This window comes from Cupressus sempervirens, chromosome 1 (genome assembly GCF_028749045.1).
Source record: "Cupressus sempervirens isolate cs-2001-9-10 chromosome 1, ASM2874904v1, whole genome shotgun sequence".
In the NCBI taxonomy this organism is placed as follows: Eukaryota; Viridiplantae; Streptophyta; class Pinopsida; order Cupressales; family Cupressaceae; genus Cupressus; species Cupressus sempervirens.
The window spans coordinates 269,470,175-269,491,546 of NC_143118.1; the positions used below are offsets into that span (position 1 = coordinate 269,470,175).

Consider the following 21,372-nt stretch of genomic DNA (forward strand, 5'->3'; position numbering starts at 1 on the left):
TTCCTTGTTAGAGGATGGGCCCTATTAGGAGTCTATTACAAAATTTAGTACATAGAGTCCCTGTGAGGAGACCTTGAATCTTTGTTAGGAGATTCCAACCTTGGTAGGATTTGTAGTACAATGTATACAAGATGAGCCCACTACCCAAACATGTAATTTCAACTACAAGAAGAGCTCATTGCTCAAACAACTAATTTACTATTATGTTCTTCTTCTTTTTTTTTTCTATCAACCAAGAAAATCATTTTCATACTTTGTAGACCAACTCATGAACCTCAAATCCAAATATGAAACCTTATATCACTTAGCAAAACCTTGGCAATGAAGTTTCCTTTACTTCTACACTACTTTGTTCAACTTCGCATTTTGCTCTTGCTACTGCTTATCATCAATCAAAACCATACCATATGATAAAGAAAAATATACTTTCTTTGTACCAAGTCCATAATACAATTCCCTAAGTCATTTGTTAGACCTTCTTAATTAATCATTATAGGACCACATTAAGAACATGTTACACATAACAATAACATTAATCTTTCACCTTTCAACTTGAATATATTTCCATACACATTATATTATGATGATCACACTTAGCCATGTCATCACTATTGTCATCCCTAATATGTCTTCTTCATATCCTCAACCTTGATTATTAGAACAACAACTCTGCTAAGAGATATAACAAGTTTACCAAAATATGCCCATGTAAACTCTATCTTAGAATAGACATCAACAAAACCTACATAACTTCTTTCAAACTTACCATTTATTCTTCCAACCTTAACTGCATATACTAGACACTCAGAAGTATCTCCCATAATCTTAGATTGTTAGAATACTCAACTAGCCATCCATAACAATTTGATCTTTCCATTGTTCTTCTATTAGATACTATAGAAAACTGCTATGTTGACATCAATAAAAAATTTAGTCATGAATGTAACATACCATCATAGTATTATATCTACAATAATCCCCCATAGGAATATTCATCAACATTCATGCTTCCAACAATCTTGCAACACTTTGAACCTTGTAACTGTAATATTCACCATCTTATTATAAGGAGTGGTTTCATACTCAAAGAGCTTCTCTATTTTAGAGATCCAATCCAACACAATATTGGTATCCAGTTTTCCATCATAAGGAACAACTTCAACAATAGGCTTTGAATTTTCCCTAGACAACAATCTCAAGAATCTTGACTCATCTTGATCTTTTTTAGGCTTTGGATTAGGGTTTGGTGTTGTTGCTTTATCATCCCTCACATCATCAAGATACACTCCTCTTCTCTAGGTTTTCTCTATAACATTTAATTTGGCTACAATTTTTCTTAATGTATCCAACATGACATTATACACATTTCCTCTACCTTGAACCATCTTTACAATCAGGTTCCTGCAAGATCATAACCCTCTACAAGTTATAGGTCAAATCCGTAGATCTACAACCCTATTTGGTTTATGAGCCTGATTTGGTCAAAATTTTGACCAAATCGAGCATTTTGGTCAAACTTTTGACCCAATCAGGCTCATAAAAGAAAAGAATTGAACAAGCTATAAAAGGGTCTTGGTCAAAATTAAAGGTCAAAAATTGACCTCAAATGTACTAGTGTATGAGTGGTGACACACATTTTAATCTAAAATGTTGAACAATAAAATTAATGGAAAATTAGTAGGTTGTATTTTTCCAATCAACATGGATGTTATATCCTTATATCCCAACCACTGATTTAGAAAATGGGTTGTCTATTTTAGATAAGTGAATGTCTTCCTTGTAATAACAATATGTGATGTTACACAAGTGGTTTCAAAATATGGGTAAAAGACATGCTCATAAGGTAAAAGTGAATATATTGAGGAGCTACATATTAGTTTTCACCCACTAAGGGATGAGTAAATTTTTGAATAGTAAAATTTGTACAATTTAAATTTTGAAAATTTACAATCTTATGAAATATCTAAGCTAAAACTTTTTGTTTTATAACAATATAGATAACTAAATATAATTTAAGAAAAATATCTAGCAACTTATTATATAAAGTCTTAAAATATTTAAAATAGGATGAAAAGTTATATATTAAATATTAGATATTACATTGCAATAGGTTCGAATAGGATTTGAGTGACTAGATCTTTAATATCTTTATTAGAAATGGTGAAGCCATCTCTCTCCTTATAAATGAGTAGGTAACTTCTTTCAATATTATAAGCATTGTCCTTGCTTATAGTTGGAACATTTTCAGGTTTCAAATACTCCCACTCTAATTCTTTGAGTCTTTTCTTGAGGAGATCTTTAAGGTAATCCAATGCTTCTTCTTCGTTAGATCCAGGATTGTCTTTCATGTAACATGTTATGGCTGAAACTAATTCTCCACGATTTACCTCGGCCTTCAAAACCAATCAATAGAGTTAGAATTAAATTCATTTAGACATATAATTAATTTAATTACTTTTACATGTACACTTTTTAATATACATGTACATTTAATATTGTTAATATAATAACATTACACCTTAAAGGTTCTAGTGTCTCCTTTTAGTCTAAGGTATAAACATAAAAGTTCATTAAACCTTGATGGATAGTCAATTCTAGGAAGGATGTCATTTGAAAGAAGGGCATCTAATGTTAATGTAGGTTGTAACATTGTTACACAATACCTTATAAACAAAAATGAAAACTACATTCTAAGTTAAGCTATCACAATAACGTAAGTTAAATTTAACATAAATTAAAAGGGGGTTGGAAAAAATAATCTTTATTTGAACAATAAAATCAACCAACATATATGTTTGTGCTAAATTAAATATAACTTGCAAATCAATCAATATCGAGATACTATTTGATTGTAGGGACTAGAGTAGGACATTTAAATCTTATAAGTACTTGGTAAGGGGGAAAAACTAAGTTCTATAGATTATAGACAATATAGGAATGAAGTTAGTGATATATGTCTTGAAATAAGAAGAATTAAATTCATACAACTTTTCTTGCATAAGGGAGCATGTCTCGTCCTTGAGTCTTCTTTGCTTCTTGTGCACTTTCATTTACTGCCAAGTGAAATGTCTTATATGTTATTTTAATATTTTTAGGAAGACTATTTGGAAGTGAAGAATCCCACCTTAGAGACAAACATGCAAATACAATAAATTAGTGCTTATAGTGGCATGCACTCTATTACACATATATATTATATAATATAAAGTAAGAACTTTAATAGGGGATATTAATTTAATATTTATCGATTACATGAAAAACCACAATTATATAGAATATTGACTAATATAAATTTAATCAATTAATAATTTTATCATTCAAAATAATAATAAAATGTGTAACCAGTAAGCCTCTCTTATATAATACTTACTTCTTAACAGCTTCGTTGAAGAGTTTTATCTCCTCAATAGTTTGATAAGTATCATAGATATCATCCACAATGGTTGCAAGAGCACAAAGTTTTGCAAAATCATGTCTATAAGCTTAATACTTAGCATCTATACAATATGCACATGCTAAAGAAAAGTATTCTACATGACGATGATGAGAAAAGTCCACTTTATCCAAATCCAAATCCTTCCACCATCTAAACACAATATAAACAAACACACACACACACACACACACACACACACACACACACACACACACACACACACACACACACACACACACACACATATATATATATATATATAGTTTCTCATAAAAACAACCCATAATTTTATTTTTAAAAATAAAAATAGTATTTATAAGCATTTAAATTCCTTATCAATAGTTTGTATGAAAATAATTGGAAGAAAAGAGAGAACAAAAAGAAAAGTTGCTTTGAACACAAAAAAAAATAGTAAACAAGAGACACAATGCACCAAAGTTCCTCCATAAAGCTTATATTGTTTGAAGAGGTGTAAAATTATAAAAGTTTGAAAAGAAAATGAAACAATATATAAGTAAAGTGTATACAATTTTTTAACATAGTACAAGAGAAAGGGGGCACACATTTGATCGCTCAAAGGGAGAGATGAGTTATGGAAATTCTACATCGTTTCATCCCTCCCCAACAGAAACATATGCTTGCTCATTAAGGAGAGTGATGAAAGAAAGAAAAAAGAAAAAGAAAAAGTAACCAATTGGTTGAATTTGGTAGAGTTAGCCTTACAAAAATAAATAAAATAATTTTTAAAATACTCATATATTGTATAGTATAAATAAATATACAAATATTAAAGGTCAAATTTTGTTTAAAGTAAAAAAATTAATAATTAAATAAATTTATAAAAGATTTTAAAAAAAATAGAACATACTTCTTTTTCAATTTATGATCACAACAGTAAATATTTATTTCATTAAAATTCTAATATTATTTTATTTTTTATAGGTAATGGATCAACAGGCTCACAAATTACTTTTGGTTAAATGATTACTATAGTCTTGCTATCTTTCACAAAGAACTAATAATTCCTTATATGTACCTAAAGTGTTAAATAGTCTTAAGTCTTTTATATACAAGTGAAATATACTCAAAAAGATGCATATAAGTTGTACTGTAGATAGTGCCCATTATCTCCTCATTATCTCATATCCACTCTTAATTATAATCAACCTTACTTACTTTAAGATTGATTCAAGCTCTCTTCAATGGACTGACTGCATGATATTGAAATCCAGTTTAGCCAGATTTAGAACTTGTTTATTACCAGCCATCCTGTAAATCCAAATTAGGTGGTCATGGTCAAACTTTCTATAAAATAAGCCCTAGATAATCATAAGAGGTAAAAGAATAATCCCTAGATAATCATAAGAGGTAAAAGAATAAATAAGCAATGTATTTACTCAGTCCAAGGTCTATTAACACCATATATGTCCATGTAATTCATTGCTTTGACTCTAGGTAGATTTGTGTGCCAACTGTACTCAAGGTTATACTTTATCTACATGTTAAAATATGGGGTTAGAAATCAAATATAAAAGATGTAATTTAAAATATGAGGAGAGTTAAAACCAGAGCTTCTGAACAACATTACCTCTCATGAAAGATGTGAACTAATATTAACTTTCTATAAAGCTTCATTCAAATATGTTGTTGCAAAGGACTTAGCTTCGTCCATAATATTCTCCTCTGGGAAAGCAATTAAGGAAGCTCTGTAAAGATTTATAATACTTCTTATCTTCTCTTCCTTTGATTGAGTTGATGGAGTCAAGAACTGGCCATCATTTCCTTTGAAGTGTCTTGACATGTCTTTCATTAGATCAAATATGTTAGGAGCTAAAATTTATTAAAATCAACTAGGAGTATGAGATTTCTATAATAAGGTTGAAGTGGATCGTTTAAATATTGCATACTAAATTTTGATTCCTAAAATAAAAGTGTTAAATAATCAAAATTGAGATAATTTTCTAACATTAATCTTTTTCTTAGTGTATGATATTTAATGGTGACTGAAAGAAGAAGTTAGATAATAGTGATACTCATGTTAAATATAGTTGATAATATTGCAGTATTGTTTTTGATTAATTTTATTTATTGATGGTTTTGATGGCTTCCCCCTGTAATGGCCTAAACTCTTGTCTTTTTTTGAGCTGTAATGTGATTGTTGTATCTTGTTCAGGGCCATCTCCTTGCCATCTCAATCCAAAAATAATTCTAAAATACTATAAAAACATATAGATCAGAAGAGTATAAAGGCCATCCTTACATATCACACATTAAGGGAAAAAGAAAGCTTACAAAAAACAAGCCAATTTTAACTATTTGACACTTTTAGATACGAATTTTTATTACCTGAAGAAACATGATATCTGTTCAAGCGAAGGACTTGAAGTCCCAAGGCTATGATATTTAGATTTCTAGAACCGCTCCAATATCTTCTAATAAATGATTTTATTTATATAAGATAAATTTTAATTATTGAAAAACATGATTAATAAATATACAGTCCAACTACTATTTTGAATGATAGTTATGAACACAATATTAAAAAATAAAATTAAACCTTGTAAACCAACCTGTAAACATAATCAAGTGCTTGTTTTATTTCATTTTGGAAATTCCTATCTATTGCAAGACGCTGAACTTTATCAACCATTACAAGGCTCTCAAAAGCATTCTCTTCACAAGATTTACCACTTTTTGCTATGAGCATTTGATTAAACATGTCCTTGATCTCTCCAGTAAGCCTCTCAGCATGCTCCATGTAATGAGAAGTCTATAGGATTTTTATACATGATCATCTTGAAAACTACAAAAAGGAATAAAAGAATATAAAAAATTGACTTGAAATGAAAGAAGCTTATGTACATCATATGTTTTGTCTTGGATGGTTTTAATAAGATCTTCATCATCCCACAAGTTGGAATGGTGGTTGTGTGAGAAATATAAATTGAAAAGTTTAAATCTCAAACTCACAACCCTGACTCAAAAAATGTTTACTCGGCACTTGCAAAAGTGCTTGGCACATGAAGGTGCCAAGTGCCAGTTTTACTCAACACTTGATGGTGTCGAGTGGCAAGTTTCTTGGCACTTGATGGTGCCGAGTGATAGGCAAAAGCTACTGAGTGAACTTGGCACAAAGAGGAGCTCGACACTTGAAAGGTCAATGGTAATAGATGCTGAGTATGCTCGGCTCCAAAAGAAATGCTCTACAACAATAGATACCGAGTGAGCTCAGCTCCAACTAAAGTTTATAACTTAGAAAATTTCAATGTGAATGCATTCACCATTAAAACTAGAGAGCCAAAGCTTTAAGCTTTCAAACAAATTTCTCAAATGCAACATACAAGGGAAGATCAATAGATTCAAATATGCCTGCTTTCTTTCTATTCAACTTTGATTCAAACTATTACAAATCTGGGAGCATTTGGCTTCTACTAGAAAACCCTAAAATAACTCTAAAACTTTAAACTGATAAAACTTCAAACTTGCAGCTCTAGTGGCTACATGAAAGGGTGCTTGGAGAAATCACTGCTTCAACAGGACAAATCTAACAATGGCAAACTTACAGAGTGACTAGAGGAAGCACATGCAACTGTAGGCACAAACTTCTTTCCTTCTTCCTTCTCTGCTCAGCTCTGCAACTTCTCTCTAATTTGCTTAATCTGCAAACTCTCAATAATCTGAATGAATGAATGAATAAACATTCCTTTTGTCACATTCCATTTTCCCCCTCTTTTCAAAATTTGAAAACCTCACCTATCGTATTCATGTTTTCTATCTGTTCTGCTGGTCGTCAGGTGGTAGGTGGGTGTTTGGCTCCAAGGGCAAGAAAACCACCATATTAAATATTCCAACACTCCCCCTTTGTCCCAAGACAAACACTGAAGTATCACAGCTGATCCAAATTAACTACACCAAGACACTCTCTTAGGTATACAAAAGATTCAATGCCTAATGGCTTTGTGAAAATATCTGCTAGCTGCTGCTCAGACTTGCAAAAATTCATTTGTATATCCCCATTCTCCACCAACTCTCTGATGAAGTGATATCATATCTCAATATGCTTGCTTCTCCCATGGAAGACTAGATTCTTGGACAATGCAATTGATGAGATGTTGTCACAATAAATTGTGGTTCCATCCTCTTGCCTTTCATTCAATTCTGTCAATATCCTCCTTAGCCAAATTGCTTGACATGCTACTACATTTACTGCAATGTATTTAGCCTCTACTATAGATTGAGCAACAATAGGTTGCTTCTTGGATGCCCATAAAATTGCACTTGATCCCATATGAAACATGTATCTGGAAGTGCTCTTCCTGTCATCTATACTTCCAGCCCAATCACTATCTGTGTAGCCAACCAACTTGAAATCATCATTTGAAGTATACAAAATTCCAATTCCCTTGGTACCTTTTACATAACTAAAGATCCTCTTTCCCACTTACCAATGGGAATCCCTTGGTGTTTCCATAAATTTGGAAATCAAACTTACTGCATGCATTAGGTCTAGCTAAGTTGCAGTCAAATACATTAGACTTCCAACCATACTCTTGTATAGTGTTGGATCCACTCTCTTGCTAGAGTCTTTCTTGCTCAACTTTATACCTATTGCTGTTGGTGTGGGGGCTGCCTTACTATTCTGCATTTTTAATCTCTCCAAGATCTTCCTTGCATACTTTTCTTGAGAGATGAAGATGCCATCATGCACTTGTTTTACTTCTATTCCTAGAAAGTATTTCAAGAGACCTAGGTCTATTATTTCAAATTCACTTTTCATGACCTCTTTGAACTCACCAATTAGAGCCTTATCATTACCAGTAAAAATTAAATCATCTACATACAAGACAACAATAAATACATTACCATCTACTACCTTGATGTAAAGAGTGGGCTCACCATTGCTTTTGCTAAAGCCATTTCTCATCAAATATGAGTCAATCCTATTGTACCATGCCCATGGAGCTTGCTTGAGCCCATAAAGAGCTCTCTTCAATCTATATACTTTTTTTTCTTCACCTGCAACTTCATAACCAGGTAGCGGCTCCACATATACTTCTTCCTTCAATACACCATTTAGGAAGGCAAACTTCACATCCATTTTAAATACCTTCCACTTGTGTTGGGCTTCAATTGCTATGACAACATGCATGGTTTCCATTCTTGCAATGGGGGCATAGGTCTCATCATAATCTCTACCATTCTACTATTTGTAGCCCTTGACTACCAGCCTTGCCTTATGCCTATCAATCTTGCCTTCAACATTGCATTTGGTCTTATAGACCCATTTTACTCCAATGACATGCTTCTTTGGAGGCAATTCAGTTAGCTCCCATGTCTCATTCCTTTCTATGGAATCTATCTCCTCATCCATGGCACTACACCATTTCTTCTTCTTAATAGCTTCCTCAAAATATATTGGATCACTATGAGAAAATAATGCAAAATTAACACTCTCATCATAATCTTCATACCTTTCATCTTGGTATATCTCCCTAAGACTCTTGGTCTTTCTTGGTAACAGGGAGGAAAGTGTGGGATTAGAATCTTCATTGTTGTTGCTTTGCCGAGTAGCTCGGTCTTCACTAGTACTCGACAGTAACACTCAGTCATGCTTAGAAGAGCTCGACAATGTCTGAACTTGCTTGCCTTTTCTTCTATTTTCTCTTTTTTCTTGTTGTTCATCAACATCTTCTTCACTCATAATTGGCACTTTACTTGAAGTGCTTGGTGACTCATCAATTTGTCCATACCAAGACTAATTTTCAAGAAATTCCACATCTCTTCAAAGCATCATCTTGTTGTTCAATGGGTCATACAATCTGTATGCCTTTCATTCTGGGCTGTACCCTATGAAAATGCATTTCACACCTTTGTTATCAAATTTTTGCCTTTGCTCTTTAGGCACATGTGCATATGCAACACATCCAAACACCCTTAGGTGTTCAAATGTCCATCTTATTCATGACTAAGCTTCCATTGGAATTCTGTCATGGACTACCTTTGTAGGACACCTATTAATTAGGTAAATGTCATGTCCCCTATTCAAATAATTAAAAAAAAAAAAACTTTGCTAAGGCAGGCAGGCTCCAAAAAGGTGAAGTCAGAAAAAAGGGGCTAATCTTTGGAAACCAATGGACTAATAAATAAAAATTATTATTAAATTATATTTTATTAACCCCTCTTGGACATGAGTTAGGGTTATGCCCTCTTTAAAAGGGGTTTGGAGGCATTTTGGACTCATTCCAGAACTTGATTTTTGCTAATTTTCTTGTTGTTCTTCAGAGCCTGCCAAACCTGTGGAGAAGGAGACCCAAGAACGGGAGTTTGCAGGTTTCCAAGAAGGCTAACGACAGGAGTTTGAAGCCATTCCATGTGCATGCTCATACAGAGTTTGCCTTTGTGCTGAATAGTGCCGATTTGTGGGTTTTCGGGGTTATTTTTGGTTTGAGTTTGGTGTTTTCAGTTGAGTGTTTCATATCAGTTTGGGTTGCTGCTGTATTTTAGACTTTAAGATGTTAAAATAGAGCTAAATATATGTATTGGGTCATGATTAAACTTCTGAGATAGTTTATGGGTGTTTTTGTGGTGTTTTCGGGCATTGTGTGTTAATTTCGGGAGCCCGATTGAGCATAGTTTTGTCCTACATTTGTGAGCTGTTATGTTAAAGCTATAAAAATATGGAAATGTCATTTTGTAGGCTGTTATGCTGCTAAAATATCTTTACAAATGTCCATTCTCATATTTATTAATAATTTGTGGAGTTGTGAACTTTTTTGGCACTAATTTGGACATACCCGATTTGGGTTTTATTGAAAAATTGGCAGATCTTTGTAATATTGTTGTTTGATTTTAAAGATCTAATTTGAGGCTGGAAATACCATGAAAAATCAGTAAAGGGACATTTCAGTGGTATCAGAGCCGTGATCTTGCCAGCCTGAGGGTTTGTAGAAGTTGCATGTCAGTTTTAACAACTACCCAGATCTTGCATGTCGGTTTTGACAACTACCCAGATCTTGCATGTCATATTTTATGGTTGCATGTTGCTTCTAATTAGTTTCAGGTCAAAATTTATGATCACATGCAACTAAGTGAAAGAGAAAAAAAATATTTGCAGATAGAAAAGAATAAAGAAATTTTGATCAAACCCCCAGTTGAAAGCAAAAGTACAAAATCCAAGGAAGAAAAAAGTATGGCTGATCCAGATGAGATGACAAAGAAATTCTTCCAAGACATCCAAAATACTCAGAAGCAAACAGTGGATGGTTTGGCGGAAACTAGAGAGGCTTTGCGAATATTGACAGAAAAATTACAAGGAATTGCATCTATTAATGAAAAAGTGAGTACTTCAGAGGAGCCAAGAAATGGGAGATCCACACCATCTAAATCAACCAAAACAATCTTCTTGCCTGTAGATGAGCCACCAATACCAAATCCAACCATTAATCCAGTGGAGGAGGTTACAGGTAACTTGGTTACATTAAGATCTACTTATAATGGTTTAGATGATGACTTTCGTAGTTCAATTCCTTTTAGAGAATATGTGGATATAATGAACACTTTGATGCCCAAGAAAGAGAACAGGAGGGAGCATGACACAAGTGGAAGAGAGCTCAAAAATAAAATAAGCAAGTTTACAGCACCTACTTTTGATGGAACAAATAAAATTTCAGCTAGAGCATGGCTACAAAAATTACAAACTTTCTTCACACTTAACCCCATGAAAGAGAGTGATGTTGTTCAATTTGCAAGTCTACACTTGGAAGATGCAGCCTATGATTGGTGGTATCATGGAATGACTACTCAAGGTCATGATCAGGTAACTACATTTGAAGATTTTAGTCAAAGAGTGATACATAGATTTGACCTCAAGGATGATGAAGAATACTTTAAAGAATTGTCAAAGTTGAAGCAAACCAAATCAGTTAATGAGTATATAGAAGAATTTCAAAAAGTGGCTGTTATGGTACCTAATATGAGTGAAAAGAGGATCATTTATCTTTTTCTTGATGGTTTAGAAGATTCTATTAAGGGTTTGGTTAAGGCTTTCTCACCCTCAACCTTACAGGAAGCTATCAAAAGAAGCTTGCAACTTGAAACTTGCATGCCTATGAAATCAATCACTAATCAAAAACTCCCAAATCTTTGGCAACATAAGGGAAATTTTCAGAAAAAGACTTTCCCAACACTACCACCAAAAGATGTGACAAATGTGGCAAAAAAGAAGGTAGATGAAGAGACTAGGAGTGAATTACGAAGGAAAAAGCTTTGTTTTACTTGTAGAGAACCATGGGTTCTAGGACACAGATGTTTGGGGAAAGGTCAAGTGCACTATATTGAAGTTGCTGCAGAATTTGATTCAGATGAGCATGAGGAATTTCATGATACTAAGGAGGAGGTAGAAGAAGAGAAAGGAAAAGAAATCAGCAAGGATGGCACTTTAGCAGCATTATCAGGAGTCCCAAGATACCATCCCTTCCGAATTTGAGGGGTACTAGCAGGGCAAAGGTTGACCGTTCTTCTGGATAGTGGAGCAACTCACAATTTTATTGATGAGGGATTTGTCATGAAAAGAGGGCTTAAAGCAGAAGATTTTGAGGGATTCAATGTTACTGTAGCTGATGGATTCACTATGCCTTGCACACGGGTGGTGAAACAACTCAAGATGACCTTAGGAGATTATGAGTTATGTGATGACTTCTATGTGGTTGGTATTGGGGAGACAGATCTTGTATTGGGTGTTCAATGGTTGCACTCTATCGGAGGCTATTACATGAACCATCAAACTATGGAGTTTAAATTTCATTCCAATGGGAAAGAAGTAATATTGAGAGGGTTATCGAATGGAGCACCTAAGGCGGTCTCTGCAAAGAGGATGGAGAGGACTTTTCGAAGAGGACAAGTAACATGGGTAGCAGGAGTCATAATCCAACCAACAAGCTCTCCAAAGAATCAAGGTAATTTCCATTTTGAAATTCAAAATATTCTTGATAAGCATAGTATAGTTTTCAATGATTTGCCTCCAGGATTACCACCAGATAGAGGTTTTGAGCATGTTATAGAGTTAGAATAGGGTGCCAAACCAGTTATAACAACCCCATACCGCCATCCAAGAGGTTATAAGGAAGAAATTGAAAAAACTATTAAAGAACTCCTGGACATGGGATTCATAAGGCCTAGCTCTAGTCCATTTGTATCATCTATGGTACTTGTCAAGAAAAAGGATGGTACAATGAGAATGTGTATAGACTACAGGGCTCTAAACAAGAAGACCATAAAAAATAGGTATCCCATACCACGCATAGATTAAATCATTGATGAGTTACATGGTGCTGTATACTTCTCAAAAATTGACTTAAGATCAGGCTACCATCAAATCAGAATGAGGAGTGAAGATGTGGAAAAGACTACTTTCAGATGTCACTATGGGCACTTTGAATTTCTTGTTATGCCATTCGGACTCACTAATGCACCTGCAACATTCCAATCTTGTATGAATAAGGTATTCAGTCAGCATCTTCGAAAATTTGTTTTGGTATTTTTTGATGATATCTAGATATACAATAAAACATGGGAAGAGCATCTAAAGCACATAGACACTGTTTTGGGAATCTTGGAGCAGCAATCCTTCTATGCTAAGCTATCTAAATGTGAGTTTGGTTTGACAGAGATCCTATATTTGGGACATATTATAAGCTCTAAAGGAGTACAGGTTGATCAACAAAAAATCCAGGCAATTTTGGATTGGCCTCCACCCACTAATCTTACACAGTTGAGAGGTTTCTTCGGGTTGTGTAGCTACTATAGGAGATTTGCCAAGGGATTTTCTCAGCTTGCTTCCCCCTTGACTGATTTGACAAAGAAAGGAGCTTTTGTTTGGACATAAGAGGCACAAAAAACATTTGATAAGCTTAAGGAGGTAATGAGTTCATGCCCTGTGCTTGCAATTCCAGATTTCTCTTTACCTTTTGTTGTTGAATGTGATGCTTCTGGAGAAGGTATAGGGGCTGTCCTAACTCAAAGGGGACATCCAATAGCATTTGAGAGTAGAAAATTAAATCAATCAGAGAAAGGTTACTCCATCTATGATAAGGAAATGTTGGCAATCATGCATGCACTTCATAAGTTTAGACAATATTTGGTATGTGGGAGATTCATTGTAAAGACAGACCATAATAGCCTTAGGTTCTTCTTGAACCAAAGGGATTTGAATGATCTTCAACAAAAATGGGTAAGCAAATTTCAAGCTTATGATTTTGATATTGAATACATGAAAGGAAAGAATAATGTGGTTGCTGATGCTCTCTCAAGAAAGCCCACTTTGTGTTCCTTATCATCTATCTCTGCTGATTGGAAAGTCTCCATAATTTTAGAGTATGCTAAAGATTCATTTGCCACCAAGATTTTGGATAAGTTAGTGGATGATAATAGGTACAAGGTTGTTGATGAATTGATTCATTACAAGAACAGGATCTTCTTAGTGCCAGGGTCAAAAACTAAGGAGAGGATATTGAGGGCCTTTCATGACACACCTTTGGCTAGTCATCAGGGATACTTCAAGACATACAGGAAAATTTGAGAGCGGTTTTCATGGAAGGGTATGAAGGAGGATGTCCTTAAACACATTAAGGAATGTATGGTATGCCAACAAAGCAAGAGTGAGCAAAATTTTCCTGCAGGATTGTTGCAGCCACTTCCTATTCCCGAACAAAAATGGGAAAGTATTTCCATGGATTTCATCATTGGGTTGCCCAAGGTTCAAGGTAAGGATTGCATATATGTGGTGGTAGATAGACTAACTAAGTATGCACATTTATTTCCTATCACATCTAATTTCAAGGCATCACAAGTGGCCGAATTGTTCTTCAAGGAAATTTTTAGATTACATGGTTTGCCTAGAAACATTGTTAGTGACCAGGATAGTAGATTCCTCAGCTCTTTTTGGAAGGAGCTCTTTCATTTGGCAGGAACTAAACTCACTCCCAGTACTAGCTATCACCCTCAAACAGATGGACAAATAGAGATAGTTAATAAATGGATAGAGGGATATTTGAGGAACTATGTTTCCAATCAACAACATGCTTGGGTGAAATGGTTACACCTAGGGGAGTATTGTTACAATAAATCTCATCACATGTCTATTGGTATGCCTCATTTTCATGCTCTCTATGGTTATGATTCCCTTTCTTTTGTTTATCTAATACTTTCCGATAGCAGAGTACCCGCAACAAGTGATTTCATCAAGCAAAGCCAAGACATAATAAGGTCCCTCAAGGATAATCTACAACATGCACAGAACCAACAAAAGATATATGCTGACAGGAAAAGGATTGAAAGATCTTTTGAGGTGGGAGGTTTGGTATTTGTTAGGTTGCAGCCATATAAGCAAAGCACCTTGAAGAGGAGTGGGGAAGAGAAACTCAAGCCAAGGTTCTATGGGCCTTATAAAATCATCAAGAAGGTAGGAGAGGTAGCTTATGAATTGGAGCTCCCACCAAACAGCAAAATACATAATATTTTTCATGTATCTTGCTTAAAGAAGGTTCTAGGCCAGCAAACTATAGTATCTACAAAATTATCACCTCTTGATGATGAAGGGAAATTAGTTTTGATACCAGAAGAGATTTTGGATACAAGAGAGAAAAGGTTGAGAAATAGGAGCGTCATAGAGCATTTGGTCAAATGGAAAGGATTACCACTAGAGGATGCAACTTGGGAAGAAGCACATATTCTTGAGACTTCCAACCTTCATTTCTTGAGGACAAGCAATATTTGGGAGGGGAGGACTTGTCATGTCCCCTATTCAAATAATTAAAAAAAATAAACTTTGCTAAGGCAGGCAGGCTCCAAAAAGGTGAAGTCGGAAAAAAAGGGCTAATCTTTGGAAACCAGTGGACTAATAAATAAAAATTATTATTAAATTATATTTTATTAACCCCTCTTGGATGTGAGTTAGGGTTATGCCCTCTTTAAAAGGGGTTTGGAGGCATTTTGGACTCATTCCAGAACTTGATTTTTGCTAATTTTCTTGTTGCTCTTCAGAGCCTGCCAAACCTGTGGAGAAGGAGACCCAAGAATGGGAGTTTGCAGGTTTCTAGGAAGGATAAGGACAAGAGTTTGAAGCCATTCCATGTGCATGCTCATATAGAGTTTTCCTTTGTGCTGAATAGTGCCGATTTGTGGGTTTTCGGGGTTATTTTTGGTTTGAGTTTGGTGTTTTCAGTTGAGTGTTTCATATCAGTTTGGGTTGCTTCTGTATTTCAGACTTTAAGATGTTAAAATAGAGCTGAATATATGTATTAGGTCGTGATTAAACTTTTGAGATAGTTTATGGGTGTTTTTGTGGTGTTTCCGGGCATTGTGTGTTAATTTCGGGAGCCCGATTGAGCATAGTTTTGTCCTACATTTGTGAGCTGTTATGTTAAAGCTATAAAAATTTGGAAATTTCATTTTGTAGGCTGTTATGCTGCTGAAATTTCTGTACAAATTTCCATTCTTAGATTTATTAATAATTTGTGGATTTGTGAAGTTTTTTGGCACTAATTTGGACATACCCGATTTGGGTTTTATTGAAAAATTGGCAGATCTTTGTAATATTGTTGTTTGATTTTAAAGATCTAATTTGAGGCTGGAAATACCATGAAAAATTAGTAAAGGGACATTTCAGTAAACTAATGTTGCCATAGCCTCTCCCCAAAATTCAGTTTGGAGACCTCTCTCTTTCATCATGCTCCTTGTCATTTCAACAATGGTCCTACTCTTTCCTTCAGCCACTCCATTTTGTTGTGGTGTATAGTTGGTTGTGAACTCTTTCTTAATGCCATGTTTCCTACAAAAATTTGCAAAAGAATTGGAGGTATACTCCCCTCCTCTATCTAATCTAAGGACCTTGATATAATGTCCACATTCTCTTTCAGCCTGGGCCTTAAATTCTACAAATTTATCAAATGCTTCAGATTTGTTCTTTAAGAAATACACCCATGTCCAATGACTAAAATCATCAATGAATGTCATAAAATATGTACTCCCCCTAATGGAAGTTACTTGCATAGGACCGACAAGGTTAGTATGCACTAACTCTAATGGATATCTAGCCCTCCTAGAATTTCCAGAATTAAAGGGAAGCCTATGTTTGTTACCCAAAATACAAGATTCACACTTGTCACAAGAATTTCCTATACGTGGCAAACCTTCTACCATTCTTTTATTTGACAATAAATTTAAACTAGCATAGCCTAGATGACCATACTTGAGGTGCCATAGCTGTGAGGGGTCTTCAATCACACTCCTTAGAGTTGATTGTGTATGAGGTGCAGGACAAACTCGAGATGAGAAACATGTCTCTATCCTCAAGGGAAACATTCTATTCTTTGTCATTTGAACTGCTACAAGTGGGTTCTTGCTCCCATCTTTTTTATGAATGACACGTGTCATTCTCCATCAGCACTTTGTATCCATTTTGAATGAGCTAACCAATGCTCATCAAATTGTGCTTCATACCAAGGGCGAAATACACATTTTGTATTTCCCTTTTCTCACCTTTCTTGGTGTGGACCATAATAGATCCTTTGCCCACAACTGGTAGGGTTCCATTGTTACCCATCTTAATTTCTGATTTGAAACTCTTGTCAATGAATGAAAATAAGGTTTCATTGCCACTCATGTGGTTGCTACATCCATTGTCGAGGTACCAAACCTCAAGGCTTCCTTCTTCAGCAACATTACACATGATGAAGGCAACAGCATTGGATCCACTTCCCATGTTCACATCAGCCACATTTGCTTGTCCTGACTAATCATTCTGCTTCTTCCAACATTCATTGGCATAATGCCCATATTTATGACAATAGTAGCATTCTACATTACTCTTATTTGAGTTGTATTTTTTCTTACCTCCTCTTGAAGTATTTTGTGAGCTACTTGCTCTATCTACTCTTCCTGAGCTTTTTGTTGTAGCATTTTTTTGTCCTACATTTCCTTGACCTCTACCTCTGGAGTTTCTGCCTGAGCCATTTCTTCCTCTCCCCCTTCCTCTTGAATTTGTTTGAGCCTTGAATTCTTGCTCTTGGGGAGTAGAATATGTAGATCTATTGATCCTATGCTCATGGGTTTGAAGAGAACCCATCAACTCATCCATTGTCAAAACAATGAGATCTTTTGCCTCTTCTATGGTCATATTTATGAGGTAAACTCCTCAATATCTTTTCCACTATCCTCTACTCTTGATAGTCTTCTCCATTTGACTTCAATTGATTAATTACATTGGAGGTCCTTGACCTAAAGTCTACAATTGATTCATTCTCCTTCATTTGAAGGTTCTTAAACTCCCTCATATTTTGTAGCTTTACAGTGCAGACTTTATCAGTCCCCTTGAATTTTTTCTCAAGGATATCCCATGCTTGCTTTGCATAATTTTCTACTGCAATCTTAGGGAATATAGTCTCTATCATTGCTGCTTCAATAAGACTTAATGTCTTTGCATCTTTCCTCCTTGACTCTTTCAAATGAGTCTTTCATGCATTTGTGAGGGCAACATACTGAGTTGGATCAGTCACATCATTGAATCCATTTACCACAAACTCCCACAAATCATTTTCAACCATTATGATTTTCATCTTCTTTGCAAATGTATCATAATTCTGTCCATTAAATGATGGTGGCTGCTGCCATATCTTTCGTGCATCTCCTGCCATGTCAAATATCCAAAGAAAATAGCTGCCCTAACTTGTTGTGGATGTGGGGCCTCAAAGCTTTGATACCATGTGAGAAATATAAATTAAAAAATTTAAATCTCAAACTCACAACCCTGACTCAAAAAATGTTTACTTGGCACTTGCAAAAGTGCTTGGCACATGAAGGTGCCAAGTCCCAATTTTACTTGGCACTTGATGGTGTCGAGTGGCAGGTTGCTCGGCACTTGATGGTGCCAAGTGATAGGCAATAGGTGCCGAGTGAACTCAGCACAAAGAGGAGCTCGACACTTGAAATGTCGGCGGCAATAGATGTCAAGTATGCTTAGCTCCAAAAGAAATGCTCGGCAACAATAGATGCCGAGTGAGCTCGACTCCAACTAAAGTTTATAACTTAGAAAATTCCAATGTGAATGCATTCACCATTAAAACTAGAGAGCCAAAACTTTAAGCTTTCAAAAAAATTTCTCAAATGCAACATATAAGGGAAGATCAATAGATTCAAGTATGTCTACTTGCTTTCTATTCAACTCTGATTCAAACTGTTACAGGTCTAGGAGCATTCGGCTTCAACTAGAAAACCCTAAAATAACTCTAAAAATTTAAACTGATAAAACTTTAAACTTGTAGCTCTAATGGCTACATACAAGGGTGCTTGGAGCAATCACTGCTTCAATAGGATGAATCTAACAATGAAAAACTTATAGAGTGACCAGGGGAAGCATGTGCAACTGCAGGCACAAACTTCTTTCTTTCTTCCTTCTCTGCTAAGCTCTACAACTTCTCTCTAATCTTCTTGATCTGCAAACTCTCAATAATCTGAATGAATGAATGAATAAACATTCCTTTTGTCACATTCTATTTTCCCCCTCTTTTCAGAATTTGAAAACCTCAACTACCGTATTCATGTTTTCTATCTATTCTGCTAGTCGTCAGGTGGTAGGTGGGCATTTGACTCTAGGGGCAAGACAACCACCATATTAAATATTCCAACAAGTTGCCTGAGCGCTTGATTTGAGTTTCAACAGTGGTTGTGTTAGCCTTAGTAATGAAGGGATTGATTAGCCTCCTCCTACTTAAGCTTTGAATGCTTTTATTGAAAAGCTTAACATTAGGGTTGGGAGGAGATTTAAAGCATGAGCTCAAAACAAAGGGGGAAACATAGAAAAGTGTCATTGTGAGATCTCTAAATATGCCACTAGAGAACCCTTTGATGGCCTTTTATAACAAGAGCTGTGAATTCTGTGACAAACTTTCAACACTTCGAGTACATTTAATTCAATCAATCATTTAGTTTTGATTAGATGAAACCTCTTTAATATAAGATTGCATGCCATTAGGATTACCTACGTTAACTAAAGGTAGATCACCTATCTTGCTTGCGTGTCCTTGGCTTCCATTATTATTATGAAATATGGAGATGAAGTCTACCTTCACCCACCATTGACAAGACACATATAAATGTAATTTTATAGTATCAATCAAAACAATGTTTTTTTAATATACTAAAAATTTAAAGAATTGGATTTAGAAATTATTAATTGAGTACCCAAAGATATATTAACAAAACATGTGCAAAATCTGTGATATTGCTATCAGGATTTAACAGTGTGATTTTGAGTCAAACTCAATGACCATGTTTCATGAGTAGTGATTCAACATGAATCCATCTCTCATGAGAATAAATGGAACACTTAGCACTCAGTGGATCTAGGTGATGCTCACAAGGTGAAGCACAAGAACTTTTAGGGAGGTCACCCATCCTAGTAGTACTCCAGCTTGAACGCTTAACTATGCAAAATCTTGTGCTATTTGAAGAATCTTGTCTAGACACATTATCATATTGTGATTATTTCATAGAAAAAATGCACATGAAAGGAATCTATGATTATATTATACTAAAGTGGTTGATTTTATTATACGTATAAAAACTATGGTGAGAAATGAAGCAATACAGATAGGGTCTTCTTCAGAGGTTTTCTAATCACATGTTTACTCCAATTTTTCTAAATTGTTATATTTCTCCAAATCTATTTGAAAAACATAGATATAGGATGTTGTGAGTAACACTAACAATAACTACTAATGGCTATCAACTTATCAAGCATTCTTATCATTCATATCCTTCATTTTTTATAACTCCACTCTTTTTCTACATCTTTTATAATAATAAAATTAATTAGAGTAATTTCTTTGTAGTAGTAGTCCACTATAGTCGAGCTTCACTTCATTGCTATTTTAGTCACTTTGGAAAAGATTTTAGAAATCTAGTTTATTTATAACTCAAAAAAAATACTAAGTTATGGTGGAACATCACATCATAGTCATTTCTATCATTTTGGAAAAGAATAATAATTCTATGTTTTGAAATAATATTTTTTCTAAGTTGTGTGTGTGTGTGTGTGTGTGTGTGTGTGCGCGCGCGCGCGCGCATGTATATACATATGTTTATATACATGTGTTTGTGTGTGTGGGGGGTGCATGTAAAGAGTAATTCCTCTCAAACCACCTATTTTCATATAATCCTAACACACAAAAATAAACCTTGGGATTTGATAAAAATAGGTGTCTTGAGAAGGATTACTCTTGGCATATTATATATAAGCTAGTAGCACTCATTATGCACCAAGGAAAACATTGTTGAAGAAATATAAATGATAATAATTGAATTTAATTTTTTTTAAACTCTGTTATAGATATGGTTGTTGTTAGGTTTAGGGTTTGAATTACAATTATTAGTTATATATATTTTAAGGTTAGTACCAAATTATATTGTGTTTTAGTTGCATCAGAGATATGATTAGGGTTATAGATAGACTTAGGTTGAGCAATAGGGATAAAGTGATGCATACGATAAGATAATTATTATGATGGTAGTTGGATTTATATTTAGGGTTAGGTTTTGGTTTAGGGTTAAAAGTAAGGTTATAGTTAGACTTAGCAATAGGAATATGGTTAGGGTTAGGGATGGGGTTATAGTAAGGATCAATGTTAGGCTTACAATTACGGTTAGATAGATATGGTTAGGGCTATGGATGGGGTTATAGTCAAGATCATTGTTAGTCTTATAGTTATGGTTAAATGGATATGGTTATAGTCAGCATTATGGTTTGGATTAGAATTACTCTTAGATTAATTCTTTTTCTTAAAGTAAAACAAATAGTGTTATGATTAGAATTATGACAAGCTTAGAATTCTCTCTCCCCATCCTTATCCCTTCTTGCTCTCTCTAAATATTCTCCCTAATCA

At 34.7% G+C, this 21,372-nt stretch overlaps 1 pseudogene; it reads right to left on the minus strand.

Moving 5' to 3' along the window:
* Positions 1–2,096: 2,096 nt before the first annotated feature.
* LOC149577155 (alpha pinene synthase, chloroplastic-like) lies at positions 2,097–19,299 on the minus strand (annotated as a pseudogene).
* Positions 19,300–21,372: the final 2,073 nt, after the last annotated feature.